Here is a 19,208-nt window from a genome sequence, read left to right on the forward strand (position 1 = left end):
TTTGTCTTGTAGTGAGTCTAATTCAAGCTGGAACTAGCTTCTAGTGTCCTTGCCTCCTTCCACTGAGATTCATGGCACAAAGGGCAAAACAGCCAGAATAAAGTGACTTTCCTTTTCCAAGATTGCCAAGGGCCACTGGGGTCTCACAACCAGGCCTTGTTCCCTCATACTGTCTCCTCCCTGTCTCGTCCTAGAACTATAAAAATTTTTTTGTGAGTCTCTTTGGTTGGAAAATCCACTAGATATCCCCAAAAGTGGCAGGTTTGCTGCCCTCTTATCTTAATTAAAGATGCTTTATTCCTGAACTCATGGTTTTGATTTATTTCAGGACCCAAGCTGAGGGAAGTCTCAGGAAAAAGTTGGCTCTTTTCTCAACTTTATTTCACTACACCTAATTCACAGATATAATAATATAACTTATTGTTTTTTTAGCCAAATATTTCCAGTAAATTGAAATTTTCCTTGACCACATATAGGAACAGGATTAACTAGAGATGAGTATGAAAGAAAAGTTAAGCAAAAAACCCCACCTCCATAGAGGAGTTAGGAATTTTTCCCAACTGGGGGCTTCATGTTTGTGACAACTAAGAAATTTTCATTTAAAATAAACTCCTTAAAGCTGAAAAGAATTGAACTAAAGGGACCTTAAGGGCCATTTATAGCCCACTAGGCTTAAAATGAGATCGTTTTTACAATAGGTTTTTATAGACTTAGATCTGGCTTCTGACCTTACCCACCAAAACTACTCTACTAATAATCTCTTAATTGCCAAATCCAGTGCTCTCTTCTCAGTTTTCATTCTTCTTGATCTCTTTGAAGTCTTTGACACTGTTATCACCCTCTTCTCCTTGATACTCTCTTCTTTCTAGGTTTTCAGGACCCTACTCTCTCCTTGCTTTCCTTCTACCTATCTGACCACTCCCTCTCCATTTCCCTTGCTGTATCTTTCAACAGATCATGTCATCTAACTGTGTCTCTCAGGGTTCCCTTTGGGGTCCTCTTATCTTTTTCCTCAGTACTTCACTCAGTGATCACATTACCTCCCATGAAGGTAGGTTTCTCAATCACTTTTTTGACCCAGTGGGGTCAAAAGCTGATACTTTATGCTTGTGAAAATAGACTTTTGTTTAAACATTTTTCCAAATTCTAGAGGATCCACAATGGACTGCTTCTACCATCTAGCATAGTTCTCTGCTTGAAAAAAGGGGTTTAATAGATATTTGTTAAATGGAATGGAAATTCACTAGACATATCTAGTGAGGCTGTGATTCAGTCCAGGTCTAAGCCAGGGTGTCTATCCCAGGGTTACCTACCTTGATGGGTCAGTTCTAGGAGATCCTTAATGAACCCAATCTAGGAGAAGCTCATTAAGATAAAGATGGGCACAATCTTGTTTGCCTCCCTCTTTCAGAATTTCTCAATCAAGCATCAACTGAGCTCCTGATCTGAGAAATTCATACCTTGGCTTGTCACTTTGTTCTATAGGCACAGTGGACCTTTCTTCACTGACCCTGAGTTAGTGTAGATGGGAATGACCATGCTCATCTTCCTCTACTGGAGACAGCATGTCTTTATTTATATTACAGGAAAGCAGGGAATTTGGTGGGGACCTGAACCTTGTCAAGCAATCACTTATCTCTGTGGAGGGAAACCTCTTGGCCTTGTAATTAAGGGACTGTCAGGAGTCATTCTACTCCAAATCTAACTGAGATCATGGGTCCTACTCTCCACCTAGCTTCCACTTGCTAGACTAGCGAATATTCTAAGTCTAACCATGGTATGCTCTATCTTCAGAGGACTTCCTCAATCAAGACATTTAAACATGAGCACTTTCAGTTTGACACCAAGAGATAAATCCTGTTGAACTGTAAAACAATAATGAATTGAAATAACATCTAAGTTTATCATACAGCAGGTCTTGTAAAATAACATTGATGAATCCTTTGGAAAGCCATGAGGCAAACTTCACATTTAGTATAGCACTGGATGTTTTCACTGTAGATACCATGGTCATCAAGGAAACTGATGACATTTGGTGCATAGATTGATAATAAACAAAGCCAAAGTTTGAACATAAGAGTCCACTGAATGGGGGCAGAGGGTTAAGCAACTGTCCTAGAGATTATGCAATCATGTATGTCTTCCTGGTAATTCCTGGACTCTGGTGACTAACATAAAATAATTCTGTTATCATCTGAAACAAATACAATTTTCACTGGGTTATTGTCACGAATACTTCTTAAAACTCTCCTCTTCCTCTATCACTCCAGCTTACAGCTAGGTGTCTCTGGTAGGGAAATCTCCAGGTATAGATCAGGTTGGCCTATGTGAAATTTTAAAGATGGCTAATCCAGAGCTTGGCCTATACTAGAAGGAGGCTACCCTTGGTGAGTCAATTCTTTGGAAGTTCATCTTAGCATAAATTTCCCTACTTTCAACCCTGTACAGGGAGCTGGTTTAATAGGTTGTGGATCAGTAGGAGATCATGGAGATCATGTTGAAACTCCTATAGTCTCTGAGTGTTTCATTTAATTTCAATTCATTTCAATATAACAAAACTTTATTAAGTCATTTATGTGGTACCATGGATAGAGGTCTGGATATGTAATCAGGAAGACCTAAATTCAAATTCAAACTTTGACATTTACTAGCTATATGAGCCTGGGTAAACCACTTAAACTTTCTTTGCTTTAGTTCCCTCAAATGGGGATAATAAGAGAATTCCTTTCCCAGGGTTATTTTTTTAAAATTAATTTATTTGTTTTCAGTTTTCAATAATCACTTTCATAAGTCTTAAATTTTCTCCCCCTCTTTCCCCCCTCCCTCCCCGAGAAGGCATGCAATCTTATATTGGTTCTCCATGTACATTCTTATTAAACACATTTTCACATTAGTCATTTTGCTTAGAAGAATTAAAATGAATGGGAGAAATCATGAGAAAAACCAAACCAAACTAAAACATAGCACAAGAGAAAATAGTCTGCTTCATTCTGCATTCTAATCCCACAGTTCTTTCTCTGGATGTGGATGGCATTTTGCCTCAAGAGTCCTTTGGGAGTGTTTCAGGTCCTTGCAATGCTGTGAAAGGCTTAGTCTATCAAAACAGTCCTCTCTTACTGTGGCTGTTATTGTGTACAAAGTTCTCCTGGTTCTGCTTGTTTCACTCAGCATCAGAGCATATAAGTTTTTCCAGGTTTTTCTGAAGTCTTCCTGTTCATCATTTCTTACAGCATAAGAATATTCCATTACATTTGTATACCACAACTTGTTCAGTCATTCCCCAATTGATGGGTATTCCCTTGATTTTCAGCTTTTGGCCACACAAAAAGAACTGCTATTAATATTTTTGTACATGTGGGACCTTTTCCCATTTTTATGATCTTTTTGGGATACAACCTTAGAAGAGATATTGCTGGGTCGAACAGTATGCACATTTTTGTAGTCCTTTGGGCATAGTTCCAAATTGCTCTCCAGAATGTTTGGATCAGCTCACAGCTCCACCAACAATGAATTAGTGTTCCAACTCTCTCACGTCTTCTCCAACATTTATCATCTTCCTGTTTTGTTATGTTAGCCAGTCTGATAGGTATGATGTAGTACCTCACAGTTGCTTTGATTTGCATCTCTCTAATCAATAGTGATTTAGAGCATTTTTTCATATGACCATAAATAGTTTTACTTTCTTCCTCTGAAATCTGCCTGTTCATATCCTTTGACCATTTCTCAATTGGGGAAGGACTTGTATTCTTGTAAATTTGACTCAGTTTTCTATATATTGTAGAAATGAGGCCTTTATCACAGACACTACTTGTTAAAATCCTTTCCCAATTTTCTGCTTCCCTCCTAATCTTGGTTGAATTAGGTTTGTTTGTGCAAAATCTTTTGAATGTAATAAAAATTATCCATTTTTGTACTTCATAATGTTCTCTGTCTCTTGTTTGGTCATAAATTTCTCCATTCTTTATAAATCTGACAAATACACTATTCCCTGCTCCCCTAATTTGTTTATAGTATCAGCCTTTATATCTAGATCACGTATTCGTTTGGACTTTATTCTTGCATACAATGTAAGGTGTTGGTCTATGACCAGTTTCCACCATACTGTTATTCAGTTTTCCCAGCAGTTTTTGTCAAACAATGAGTTCTTATCTCAGAAGCTGAGGTCCTTGGGTTTATCAAACAGTAGATTGCTATATTCATTGACTACTGTGTCATGAGTACCTAACATATTCCACTGATCTACTCCTCTGTTTCTTAGCCAGTACCAAGTGATTTTGATGATTGCTGCTTTATAATACAATTTGAGATCTGCTGTGGCTAGGCCCAGGATTGTTTGAAGGATAAAATGAAAAAATATTTGTAAAGCCCCTTGCAAATCCTAGCTGTAAGTGCCAATCTCTTTTCATTTTCTACCAGCTACTCTGCTTAGAAGGCTCAGAATTTCCAGTCAAGGTTTCTTTTTCGACCAGCTTCTCTGCTCTTGGTTTCAATTCTATTAACCTTGACCCACCACCCACCCCTTCACCTTACTTTTGTGTTTTTTCTTCTCCCACTAGATTATAAGCTCCTTGAGGGCAGGGATAGTCTTCCTTTTTCTTATTTGTATGCCCAGAACCTATGCCTGACACATAACAGGCATTTCATAAATATTTATCATATTTTACCATGAACAATAAATACATACTATTAGGCTCTGCCTATACAAAGATAAAAAATTACATTGTTAGTATTCTAAAGAATGTATATGAGTCTCTGATCTCATCAATGTGGTTATTTTCTTCAATAGTGTAGATCCATGCCTTCTGTACCCAAACAATGTCCATGTCCTTCTAAAAATTCCATGAAAGGGATCCAACCAAAGTTTTAGGAAACTCTTGATACTATGTGGATATTAATGTATGGTTTCTCTGAATATCTGCTCTTTCTGAATTGAAAACCTATTTCATTTTCTGATCATGTATGTCTCTGGTGACATATTTTATGCTGCTTCCCCTCCCCCCCATAACACTCTTCCTTAGTAATATGTGATTGTAGTTGATCCATGCTTATACATTGCCCTTCTGGGGACCTGCAGCTTTAATTTTTCAGAGACTATAGTACTACATTTCTTGCAACCATATGGCATAATCTGAAGAGTGTCATTGTTTAAAAGATGAGCTTTTGTTTCAGGGAGAAGCTTGGCAATCACTAAAAGTATTGCATACAGACAGGAAAAAGAGGAGTCAGGTAAGGTGATAAAAAGAAGTAGGTGCCACACTAAGGAATCTATTGGCAATGACAATGGTAAAATGAAATAAAGCTTTCTTATAGGACAATAATATTCTATTCCATTACTAGAGAGAAGGGAAAGGGAACAATTATTAAATGCCTACTATGTGCCAAGCACTGTTCTAAGCATTTTACAAACTTTTTATATTTGCTATTATTATTTTACACATGAGAAAACTGAGGCAAAGAGAGGTTAAGTGACTTGTGTAGGATGAAATAGGCTGTAAGCGTCTGAGATTGGATTTGAACTTGAGTCTTTCTGACTCCAGGTCCAGCATTCCATCCACCACACCACCTAGCTGCCTAAATGCACACACACACACACACACACACACACACACACACACACACACACACACACTCAGAGTCATTTTTCAATCTATGAACATCTATATTCCTTTAAGTCCTTTGCTATTATCCCTTCCCTCAATACTGATTTATACACATACATACAACTACATATATCAATAAGTTTTGTATGTATTCTAATGACATACATGTTCATATATATGTATATATAAATATGTATCTCTCTCTCTATATATATATGTATGTATGTATAAAGTATTCCTTCATCTTTTACTTCTTTGGGTAAAAGAATTAAATATATGCCCAGCAACAGTATTGTTAGATCAAAGGATATGTCCAGCTTAATGACTTTTTAAAATAATTTCAAATTATGAATATTCAAATAAAAATTTCAAGCCCCTGTGTTTGATCATTGTATTCCCTCTGAGTTATTATTCACTAGAGGCTTTGAAATTTCACTTATTTCATTTATTACAAAACACTTACGAGTCATGTACAGCAGAATTTTCTGGTATTGAGGATATGTTTGTCAAAAGCAGTATGAGGAGGTATTTCTTGTTTTAGACCTTGTATTCTGTGCCCTCCACAATTGCCTGTCTCTTCAGTGCTTAGTCTTGGCTCTGTCTATCTATTTCACTGTGTTGACATGAGAACAAAGTTACATCATATATGGGAAATTCCTTGTTATAATGAAAAGCACTTGGCATTGATAGAGATAATATTTTTACCAAGAACTCCCTACAATCAGAGTTCCAGATTGCCCCAAAGGATGCCAGTTATAATTAATGATAGTCAAAATATATTGATATCAGTTTTAGTAGTTTATAGAATGATTGTAAATGAGAGAAGCAGGTAAAGAAAAGGATGAGAAGGCTCATTAGGCTCCCCTCCCTCCGTACCAGATGATGAAAAGCATCTTCCGTATGACCATTTCAAGGTATATTTTGGTTTCATGCAGTTTTTGCAAACTATATAATATAGGATTTTAAATGTCTTGTGGCTTTGGGAGGAAGATTATGGCTGCTTTTCAAAATGGAGGGCTAGATTGAGGGGTGGGGTAGGTGAACATGGGCAGTGAGGAATCTCAGATCATTATTGGTAAGACAGCTAATCTCTGATGAGTAGCAGGACCTAGCCTGTAGAGATCTGCACAGTTTTACTGGTACAAACACCTTAGGTATGAATACTTTCATGGAAATTTTGGCTATATGACTATATTAACTTTGGCTAAGATTTGTGACTATTTTCAGAATCTTTCACACATTTGCAGGAAGTATCTTTCCTTTTAAACTTACATACAGTATTATTGTTATTTTTATGTGTTATGCAAACGGAAAAATAGTTTAATTTGCTGCCATCAATACTTATGCTTATTAAATCTCACATATATGTGTATAGACACACACACACACGCACACACACTGAGCTAGATTAAAAAAAAACAACAACAAACCCAGACACTAATGTGGTGGAGATACTAGACTTGAAAGCTCTTTCTAGCAAAAATTGGGTCTAACACAGTCATGGTTGAATCCAAAAGTGGGCTTCAGTATGAGCTGTGGCAACATAAATAAACAAATAAACAGTGTAAAGACTACAAGGTCCGTGGAGAGTTGGATCTTTCTGTCTCTTTCATGAGTAATGAATGTGGCAACCACAGAGACTTGGAACAGACCTGAGATACTCAAATCTACAAGCAGACTTTCAAATTGGTCAGTATAAGCTTGTGGGGATTTGCTGAGGGGAACAAGGGAATTGATGAGAGATGTGTGTGTGTATGCAGGGGAGTGGGGGGAGGGGGTGGTATGGGGGGAATGCGTGGGAAAGGGTGGGGAAGTGTGTTTCAGAGAGAACAGCGTGAATAAGAATATAACAGGTCTGGAAAGGGAAATGTTTGATCTTGGGTGTCCCAGAATTGGAAGTCTTTGGGACTGTTGTGAAGGATCTAAATGCATTTTCCAGCAGAACTCTTTAGACATAAGAGAATTTATTCCCAAAGAGGCCCACCTGAGGAGGCCATCTGTCTCAAAGTTCTGCCTCACTGACCTGGGTGGTCCCTAGTCCCTGAAAGGGAATGTCTTTCACTTGAGAAATTCTGCACGAAGTAAACAGAAGACTAACTGGCTATTACATCTTTTCCTTCCCACTGCCACCCAAACCTTGCATGTTTTCTTCAACATGAACTTTCTTGTGTATTTCACTTTATCCATTAGACCATCAATATGGTGTATTACTGTTTTGATACTAATTGTAGAGTTTGCTTTCAAATGTGGAGACATACACTGAATATAGTTAAGTCAAATACTAAATTGGATTCCCCTGACTAGGGATAGGAAATGGTACTTACCCACTCTTAGTTTAGTACATGTGTCAGGACAGGGAAAAATAATAGACACAGATACTAGAGATTTCATGAATTTACAACCTTGGTGGTCACTATGGGAGGGCTGAAGATGATCTATGATAGGGAGGGAGCTGGGTCACTCACTTGGGAAAATATAACTTAGTGCCTTAGATTCCTCTGGAGTTCTTTGGGTGCATCACTATTGGGAGTGAATAAAGTAGTATAGAGTGTCTTGATTGTCTCTGTTGTCTTGGTTATTTTTGAATCATTATTAACAAACACTCCTAGTCCATAAGTATTTATAAAGCTATGTGCCAGAGAGTATGCTAAACATTGGTCATACTAAGGAAGGCAAAAACATAGTGGTTGGCCTGCTTAAAGTACCACTGATTCATACTGCTACCTGGAGAGCCTAAACTCTAGTGAGGCTTTAGATACAGTGTATGTAGACTTTTTATCTCCAAAAGAAAATAGAAAGAACATAGGCAGCATTTTAAAGATGATAGACCATTTCTTTTACTTTGCACAATTAAGAACCATTTTGCCTGGTAGGTGAACATGGAAACCAGAAGATATTTGCTATAGGCAAGGTATCATTCCTCCATGTATAATTCAAGGCTGGATTGAAGTTCCTTGAAATACACCTTACTCCTTTAAGCTCCCGTATACTCTGCAATTCAGGGATTCTGTACTTTTTTGCTTTTTATTGGTGGAGACTTTATTTCCTTACTCTGGACATTTGTACTATCTCTTCTCATTCCTGGAATGCTCTCCTTCATCTCTGTTTCCTGCTTTCCTTCAAATCCCAGTTAAAAATCCTACTTTCTACAGAAAGCCTTTCACAATCTCTTTATGTCTATTATCTTCCTTCTGTTAATAATCATCAGTTTATACTGTATATATCTTGTTCATAATTGGTTGTTTGCATGTAATTTTTCCCATTAGACTGAGTCTCTTGAAAGCAGTGATTGTCTTTTCTCTTTCTTTGTATCTAGTTATTAATGTAGTGCTTGACACATAGTAGATACTTGGTGAATGCTTATTGATCACTTGATATTGAGGCAAGACAAAGCAATATTAGTAAGATAAAGTAATATTAGACTGGATTAATAGAGGTCCCATTTACTCTGCCTCAGTCATACTTCATCCGTAGTACTGTGTTCACTCTGAGGCAATACATTTTAGGTGGAAAGTTTCTAAATGGAATGTGTCCAGAGGGGGATAATCAGGATGTTTTCTCAGGAGCAGCTGAAGAAAATTAGGAATGTTTAGAACGGAGAAAGAATATATAAGGGGGCATTATACCCATCTTCTAGTGTTTGAAGAGTTATCATGGAGAGAAATCATAATTCTTTTATGTGATTTAAGATGGTAGAATTAGAAGCAACGGATAAAAGTTGTAGAGAAGGAGGTGTGTGCTGCTTTGATTCTGTGACTGATGAAACCAGATATTGATAAGCTAGATACTCCCATCCTAAGGAATTGGCAGTAGTAGAAAGCCATGTGAGAAGAGGCAATGCGTTCTTGACTGGATCTGATTCAATTTATATTCTGGAAGTTCATGTTAAATATTGGAACAAAATAAGACACCAGTATATGATTCAGCATGTAGCAGAAGGATATTTACCAAGCTACAACATTAGGAAGGGTATTCAATCAGCGCAGACCCTGAGGTCACCTTAAGTTGGTTCATCTGACTGAGGCTGCACTTTATGCATCATTTTCTACCAGCCAGTCATCAAAGAGGATGCCCCCTGAGTCAAGCAAGTCTTGAAGAAGATTTAAGTGCTTTTTCTGTGTGGAGGAAAACCAACAAAAGCCAAAAAAATAATCTCAATTCCATGAGGGTAAAGGTTAGAATATTACTCCTATTGCATGATGCCAGTTCCAGGACAGTGTGAAGAATCAGGAAAGTGTACCATAACCAGGTTAGCATCTGGAAGCAGGGGAGCATGGCAGCAGCCCAGAGCAGTGACTACCAAGAGGAGTGTGATTAGTTATACACAAGCCTTGTGTTATTGGAACTTGTCAGGACTCTTGAGACCAAAAGAATTCTTCTCCAACTCTTCCTTCTTCTCTTTCTCTTTTCTTCTCCTCCTTCTCCTTCTCCTCCTCTTCTTTCTCCATCTCCTCTATCTATCTCAGTTTTACAGGGCTATTTTGAAGATTAAATGGGATACTATTTGTAAAGTACTTAGTGCAATTTCTTAGCAGATACTTGATAAATGTTTGTTCCCTTCCCCTTCTGTCTGTTATATTGTATCTATTATATCATGTCATGTCATGCAACGTTACATTAATTATGTTATGTTACATTACATTGTACTATACCATGTTATACTGTATTATGTTATATTATATTGTATTATACTATACTACATTATATATTACGCTACATTACATGATGTATATCCTATCATGTCATCATATCATATTATAATATTATGTGTCTATAGTCTATTATGTTATATCTCCTTCTGTGTGTATATTGTCTAGGGAATTACTGGGTCTAGGAAAAACTGCAGGTGAGCAATCTGGTGATCAATTCTTTTTAAGAGGCAGCTAGGTGGTATAGTGGACAGAGAGCTGGGCCTGGAGTCAGGAAGACTGAGTACAAATTTGGCCTCAGATACTCACTGTCTGTGTGACCCTGATCCAATCACTTCACCTCTCTCTGCCTCCATTTCCTCATCTTTACAAGAGGGATAATAGCTCAAGTGACATTAGATCTGCAAAGTGCTTAGCAGTGTGTGGCACATAGTAGACACAATTTGAATATTTTTCTTGTTTCTCCTTCTCCTCCTCCTTCTTCTCCTCCATCTCTTCCTCCTCTTATTCTTTTCCTCCTCCTCCTCACCTTTCTTCTTTTTCCTCTTCCTCTCTATCTTCTTTGCCTGCTTATCTCTCTCTCTCTCTCTGTCTCTGACTTATATGTATTTCTTAAAAGTTTTTTATTTTACTATTCACTTTGTCTGCTAAGCTGGTTTTATGACATAGTTAGAATATGTATTTTGTTATTCAAATGTAATTAGGAAAGGCCACAAGAGAACATCTCAGATAGGAGAGAGTTTGATTTAAAATGGTAGTATTTTGTCAGATTGCTTTTTTTTTTTTTTTACTGTGGGTTCAGACCTGGAAAAAAAGTGAATTATTGATTCATTTTTATAATGTTCCAAGAGAAAAAATAAGGAACGTATACTAGGATCCCTAACTAGGCAGTGAGTCAGCAGTCTGACAGGAGGTATGACTACCTGAACTTCAATTAGAGGTGGAGTCCTTTAAATGTTCTTCCTATTGCTTTCCTGCACTCAATTTGAAAGGAAAACAATTCCTTCAGAAAGGAAAATCAGGAATTTCCTGGAAGTAAGCCATGCTCAAGGAGAGGAATCAAGGGAGAGTATGGGACAAGGGTTGTCCACACAGGTTTTGGCCAAGTTATTTCCTAACATAGTACCATGTCACCATAATACTACTAGATACGGTTCATAAGACCATAGAGCTAAAGCTGATAGACACCATAGAGATCAGCTAGTTAAACTCTCTCATTTTATAGATAAGGAAGCTGAGTTCCACAGCGGTAGAATGACTAACTTACAGGTAGTGAGTAGAGCTTTGAGTCAAACTCATGTTTTGACTTCAGATTTGGTGCTCTTTCCGTTATATTTAAAAACTTAGTACCAATTACAACAGTCAAAAAGTGGAATGGGCTGCTCTGGCATGTGGTGGGTTCATTTTCCATTAATGGCAGGCTTCAATGGGGACTGCATGATAACATGTCAAGATTTAATAGACATGATTTCTGTTTAGGAAGGGATGGATTGATGTCTGAGGTCCTTTCCAATTCTCATTTTCTGTGATTTTATGAATACTCTTTAGTTATCTAACATTCATTTCCTATTAAAACATTGACAGAAATGTGATTCTTCCTCTCCTATGAAATACTTGGTCCTACTATTCAACAGACATTTATTAAATGCTGACTGTGTGAAGCACTGTTCTGGGTGCTAAGGATTCAAAACCAAAACTGAGACAATTCCCATCAATATAAATGTCACTACAATTTTTGGGGAGGTAAGCAAAATCATCAGGCAAAATTTGGATGCCTATTAAAATGGGCCTGTAAAAAAACATACAACAAAAATGAGTACAAAATGAAAATGCTTTAAAATTGAATGAATCGATGGTGGCAAGAAGAAGAATGTTCAACAGCAAAAGTTCTAGCATGATAAATACTCTGAAAATTAATCAAGAGAAATGCATATAGAAATTATTTGGGTTATCACAAAGAGAAGAAAAAAATAGTTTTTTTCCTTGATATCCCAATGTGGAATGAAGGGACAATTCCTTTTCTAGTAATTTTTCAGAGAAAATAATGTTTCTAAAGGAATTGCTTATCTGATATATGTAAGAGAGCAGTATAAGAAGAAAACATTTGGAAAAAAATCATGTATAAAAAATTAATTGTTAACTTATGCCCTTGATTTGTAAAAATAAATTTTAATTTATATCTTCTGTTTTTTTTTACATTGCCACATTCTCCCACAGTATCTCTTCTTCCCCACCACTCTCATGAGCATATGTGTCCTTAATTTTTTAAAATGTGATATTATTTAACCAAAACATAAAGATATGTTAGAGAATACAAATGAATGTCAATCTCTACTTCCATTACAAAGCAATCAAAGATATTTCCCCTTCTCCCTTAAAAAGAACATTGCTTTTCTCTCAGTAGCAAAACTGAAAATTTTAATCTTTGAAATGAAGTTCTATCTCTTCCTCTACAGCTACTCCTTACCATCAAATCCCTTCATTCCTCTTCGTACTTCATAGGAAAAATCCAAACCAAGTCAAAGGAAACCTAAACAATACACTTCCCACTAGAGGGACTCCAACACAACAGTAAGAATTATAGGGTCCCATAAACTGGCAGACAGCCCCAGAAAACTCAAGTTTCTCAGATATACTCATATCTCATAAGATTCTTAGAGACTAAAAGAACCTTAGTCGAACTAGTAGACATCTAACAGGTCATATTCCAGGGACATTTAGGAAAGTACCACTGTTTCCAAAAACACATTTTTCTCACCTACGTACTGATAACTAATATTCATCTGAAAAGAGAATCCATTATTAGGAGTAATGCTTTCATTCCAATGTGGAATTTTATTCCAATCTAATTTGGTGAATATTTATTAACTAGGCACTGGACTAGGTATGGAGATACAAATGAAAGTCCCTACTCTCAAGGAGCTTACTATGGGAAACAACATGCTCACAAATAAGTAAATACAAAGTAATTTTGGCGGAGAGGTAGAACTCACTGAGTGAATCAGGAGAAACCTACGTCACTTGACTGGACCTTGAAGGGATGCTCCTGGGGAACAGAGAAGGGATTGTTTTCCAGATGTTGTGGACATCATGTGTAAAGGCACAGAGAAGGGAAAGTTACATAGGGCTACTTGGCCAGAACACATAGTAAGTGAGGGAGAGTCGTGTATAAACAGGCAGGAAAGAGAGGTTGTAGCTAAACTGTAAAAGCTTTCAATGCCAGACAAAGAAGTTTTATCCTAAAAATTATAGGGAGCCATTGATACTTCTTGAACAGGAACATGAAATAGTAATATATCAATACTTTAGGAATATTGATTTGGCAGCAGAGTGGAGATAAGAGTAGGAGGAACTGGATACAAGGATATTCATTAAGAGAATATTGTAACAGTTCAAGTGAAACATGATAAAGATATGAATATGGGTAGTGACCTTGTGAGTAGAGGAGGAGAGATGTTGCAAAGATTCAATTAACAAAACCTAGGGCTCCCAGTCAACGTGGTTGTCAGAATGGAGACAGACAACCCAGCTGTTACATATGTACTACAACCAAAACCTAAAATTAACACTGGATCAAATAACAGTTGCAAAATCCAATGAAAATTTACAGTAATTAACTTTTACCTAGAAATTCACAAGAAGTCCGTCACAATTCCAGTGGCAGGAGGAAAAAGGGCTACCAGCAAAGCCAGCAAAGGGATGGGCAAATAGTCTGTAGCCTTGTAGCGTAAGGAGAGAAGACAGAAATCCCATGTGAAGCCTGCAAGACTGTGTCAAGAGGCAACAAGACTGGAAGGCATCCCAAGGAAGCCACAGAGTAGTCAGAGACTCAGAGCAGGGACCTTGGAAATCCTGGGAACTTTCAATGCTCAGAGTGGTACAGCAATACTTATAATGGAACAACCCAAAGATGTAGGAGCTTTGAAGTTTTCAACTTTAATGTGCTGAAACAACTGATAGAGCCATGAAGATCTAGCAATCTGAACTTCAGAGATCCAAAGCAGCCTAATTTTTAAAGATGGTCAGTCCAGGAACCCAAGTGACCCAAGCATGGCTGAACACTCTACCTCAAAGCACAGCAGGGAGGGCAGTGTGGCCCTGACACAAAGCTAAATATTATTTTGAGTTGGAAAAATGAGCATATATCAAAAAACACACTGACTTCAGAAAATGAGTGTGGCTCTAGACTAGATGCTTCAAAAGTCAGAGAAAGTAGCTATAACAAATGCAAGCAGAGACTCAAAAGAGGAAAAAAATCATTTTCTGCAAGAACTGCATACATATTTAGTAGAATAAAAATGAAATAAATTTCTGGAGAATAAAAATAAATAGCTTAGAAGAGAAACTTGTAAGTCTTAGCCAAATAATGGACTCTTGAAAATTAGATTGAGCCAAACAGAAATCAATGACTCAATGAAATAGCAAGAAATAACATAATAAAATCCAAGGATTAAAAAAAAGAAGAAAATGTGATATTTTATATTTTAAAAATTTATTTGGAAAACAGGTAAGGGGAGATCATTTAAGAACCATTTAAGTCACTGGGAAAGAATAAATTCTTTAAAAACCTATGATTTTAAGAGATAATAAGTGAAAATCATCCAAATCTCTATTATTGAAGGCACTATCACTTTTCCAGTCACCCAAGCTTGTAGTTCCAAACTTCTCAGTCCTCAACTCCTCACTTGAACTCACCTCCCATATGACAAGTCTTGTCACTTCTACCTTTGTAACATCTCTTTTATATGTCTCTTTCTACACTCACATAGTCACCACCTTGGTGTAGGTCCACATTGCTTTATGCTTGCGGGACTGCTATAGCCTACTCCCTGCCTCAAGTATCTCCACATGCCAGCCCATGACTTCGCTAGAACATTTTTCTGACAAATGTCACTCTACTAAATGAACTTTAATAGTTCGCTATTTTTATGTCCAGAATCAAATATAAAATGCCATTACCATCCCATTCCCTCTGCTGATTTTCTGACTTAACCAGGCCTCTCTTCAGGGGATAAAACACAATCCACATTCCCTTCCTCATCTTCTAGGCTGGTTGCCTAGCTTGCCTACCTAGGAAGAGCAGAAACACCATTCCATTGAGCTTTCTTCCTACAGAAAGAGAGAAATGCCATTCTATCACATTCTCTACATGAGTTGCTTGTCAAGGCCTGCCTTCAAGAGGAGAGAAAAACCATTCCATCAAGTTCCCTTCACTGGTGCTCTTGTCTCATCCTGCCTCAACATAAACACCTCCCCACCCATCCCACATTACACTGCTGCCTAAAATCCCGAGAGGACTCTATCCTTAGGGTTAAACCTAAAGGATCTTCATAACCTATCTGAACTCATTCCTCACTAATCACACACACACACACACACACACACACACACACACACACACACACACACACACACACATACACAGACACCATCTTTCCCTCCCTGTCCCTGTGATTCTGAACCTCTGAGTGTCATTGTTCCAACATGATTCTTAGTCTCCCAATGACTGTTTCCTTATTCTCAGTCTGCTCAAACCAACTCCACCAACATTGGACTCTCAAACTCCACATCCTTTCCACTGTGCTCTCAGAAATGCTTGTTCCATAGATAAGAAACTAGATTTCATTCCAAACCTTTCTTTACCCACTCCATTCATCTTCTTGCATTCATTCCTACATAGTACCATACCACAAATTTTCACTGTAATTGCCATAGTCTCTTTGAATCTCCTGTGGTCTGCCAAGGCCATGCAGTGAATGAGGATGAATAGTTTCTTCTTATATACACCAATCTAAAGAGAAGACGTAGATTATAGATTTTAGTGCTATATAGGACCTTAGCTATTATCTAGTTAAATCCCTAATTTATTACCTGATATAGTGAGAAAAGTGCTGGGTTTCATTGTCAGAGAACCTGGGTTCAAATTTTGTCTTCCATTTTTTGCATCATGACCTTAGACAGTCACTTAACTTCTCAGAGACTTAGTCTACTTATTTAGAAAAGGAGAGAATGGACTAGATGCTTTAAGGTTCTTTCCCTCCCTCCCTCCATTTACAAGCCATTTTAATTCTATTGCTTTAAGTCAAAAAGCTCCAGTATTCTATAACAGATAAATACAGAAAGTTTTGAGTTTGGCTCAGAATTCCACATGAACCAAGTGGAATGAATGTTATTCCTATCAAACAAAATTATAAATGTCAACATGATAATGCCAATTCAAGTATTCACCATTTAAAAATATTTTAAAAAATTTATTTAGTTGTTAATTTATAGAACAAGTATTTTCATGACGTAGAATAATAAAAAGATCACTGCACATGAAACTACAAATTATGTACAACTTACCATTCCTTTTAAATATTCAATAAAGATGTCATGTACATTTCTTTTTTCTTTACATCCCTGCCCCACCCTTGAGATGGCTGTCATTAGACACAAATGTATATGTATATATATATATATATGTATACACACATATGTACACATACATATATACGTATATACATATATAGGTAAAATTATTCTATACATCTATTTGTCAATTCTTGCTCTTAATGTAGGTAGCATCTTTCTTCATATGTCCTTCATTTTTCATTTGTGTATTTTTAATAGTCAAAATGACTTAACTGTTCAAAGTTGTTCTTAAACAATATTGTCATTACTATATACAATGTTTTCTTGGTTCTGGTCACTTCATTCATTATTTCATGCAAGTCTTTCCCTGTTTTTCTAAAATCATTGAGCTCATCATTTCTCATAGCACTGTAGTATTCTATCACAATCATATGTCAAAACTTGTTCAGCCATTCCCCAGTTGATGGGCATCCCTGAGATTTTGCCACCAAAAAGAGAGGAGTTATAAACATTCTAGAATGTGTAGGTTCTTTTTCTTTTTCCTTATTCATCTTTGAAAATAGACAAAATCCTTAACTGGGAAAATATAACAATCGTACTATTAACTGAAAAGAAAGTTCATGATACTTTTGAGAATTTCAGATTGTGAAAAAGAAAATGCTCAGACTTTTTCAATGCAAAAAGAAGTTATTCCTTTACTGTTAGTGAGTATTACAAGGAAGAGATAGCTCCTTGAACATAATAACAAGATAATAAGATTGATGAATGATTTATGGTTCACTTTCAGTCTTAATGGACTTTATTTTCATAAAATATTTTTGACTGAGTTAATTAGAATAAAATGACAGATTTATGCTTTAATTTACAAAACATTTTGCTGCACTTTAATGACGAAACCTGACTCTGCTGAAGCAGGACTTTTCTTGTTGCTTTTGCACTGGCTTAATTTCTACCTAGAACATGTTTTAATTATACATTTAGAACTTTTTAAGGTATAAAAAGATGCTTTATACCCCATCTACCCATCCCACTCCATCCATTTTCTTGCTATGTGCCTTCGCATATGTACATAACCCTAACCCCCCTTTCCACCTCTTGTTCTGGGAATTATAATCAAATCAACTACCATTATTTCTGGAAGGGGCATGTCAACTGACTTGAATCCATTCCGCTCCACTCCACTTTTCTATGGCTCTATTCTCTATCCCCATGTCTTTCCAAACCTAAGCACCCTTTGCTAGCCACCACTTGCCTATAAGTGTTGTCTTCTTATCATATTGACTTCATCCAAGAGTTTTTCTCTCCCTTCAAGAAATTAAAAAGAATATGAAACTGCATGTTTTTATTTTTGAAACTGGAAACCAAAAGACCAAGCTCTTGTCAACCTAATACTTCAAGCAGACGTGGGACATTGGGTAATCATTCTCCACTAATGAGGGGATTCTTATGCAAATAGGCTGTAAGTCATGGGTTACATCAAGTAGACATTATTTAGGGGAATAATCTGTTTTCTTGGCACCATTTTTTTTTTAATGAGAAAGAAGAAGAACTAAAAGAATAAGATGGAGAATGGCAGTTGGGGTGATGTAGTGGAAAAGCAATGTTCTCTGAAGCCAGGCTACATAACTTCAAGTTCCAACTTTGCCAATTGTTAGCTGTGTCACCTTGGGTAAATCACTCAGCCTCCCTGGGTTCTTTCCTTGCCTGAAAAATGAATGGTTTGGGTTAGACAATGTCCAAAGTGCCTTCTAGGTATAATTATTATTAAAAGAAAAAGCCCTTAAGAATAAAAGTTTCTACCCTCTAAATTTATTTGTTTTTCAATCCAAAGTTAGACTGTGCATAATATGAAGAACATTATAGGAAACAAATAGCTACAGTTTACTACATTTTGCTCACACTCAGCTCTTTAGTTAATGATCTGAGCCCTAACATGAAATAGCACAGATTATAGCTTTCTAGAAGCAGTTTTACATGAGAAGCATATGAAAATCTTCATTTTCTCTTTATGGACTGCCCTTAGACTTGGAGAGCAAGTATGATAGAGTTGACAGTGTAACACAAGGTAAAGAGTGCTGGATTTGGAATAAAGAGTCCTGGTTTCTAACTCTTTCTTATACATTTAGCTATGTAAGTATGACAGATCATTATCATCGATTAAAGGAATATATGCTTTTTAAAAAACTGACCCTTGTCTTCAGAGTGATTTTACACAATCTGGACTTGCTTGAATTTCTCTCAACAAATTCGAGAGTTAGGGTTTCAGTCAGAAAAAATGATAATGTTATAAAAAATTCAAGCCAATACAAACTTTAGATGCTAACTTTATTTTTTTAATTAAATTTATTTATTTAACTTTTAACATTCATTTTCACAAAATTTTGGGTTACAAATTTTCTCCCCTTTCATCCCCTCCCCCCCAAACACCAAGCATTATAATTGCCCCTATGACCAATCTGCTCTCTCTTCTATCATCCCTCTCTGCCCTTGTCTCCATCTTCTCTTTTGTCCTGTAGGGCCAGATAACTTTCTATACCCCTTTACCTGTATTTCTTATTTCCTAGTGGCAAGAACATTACTCGACAGTTGATCCTAACACTTTGAG

This window comes from Notamacropus eugenii, chromosome 3, assembly GCF_028372415.1.
Source record: "Notamacropus eugenii isolate mMacEug1 chromosome 3, mMacEug1.pri_v2, whole genome shotgun sequence".
NCBI lineage: Eukaryota > Metazoa > Chordata > Mammalia > Diprotodontia > Macropodidae > Notamacropus > Notamacropus eugenii.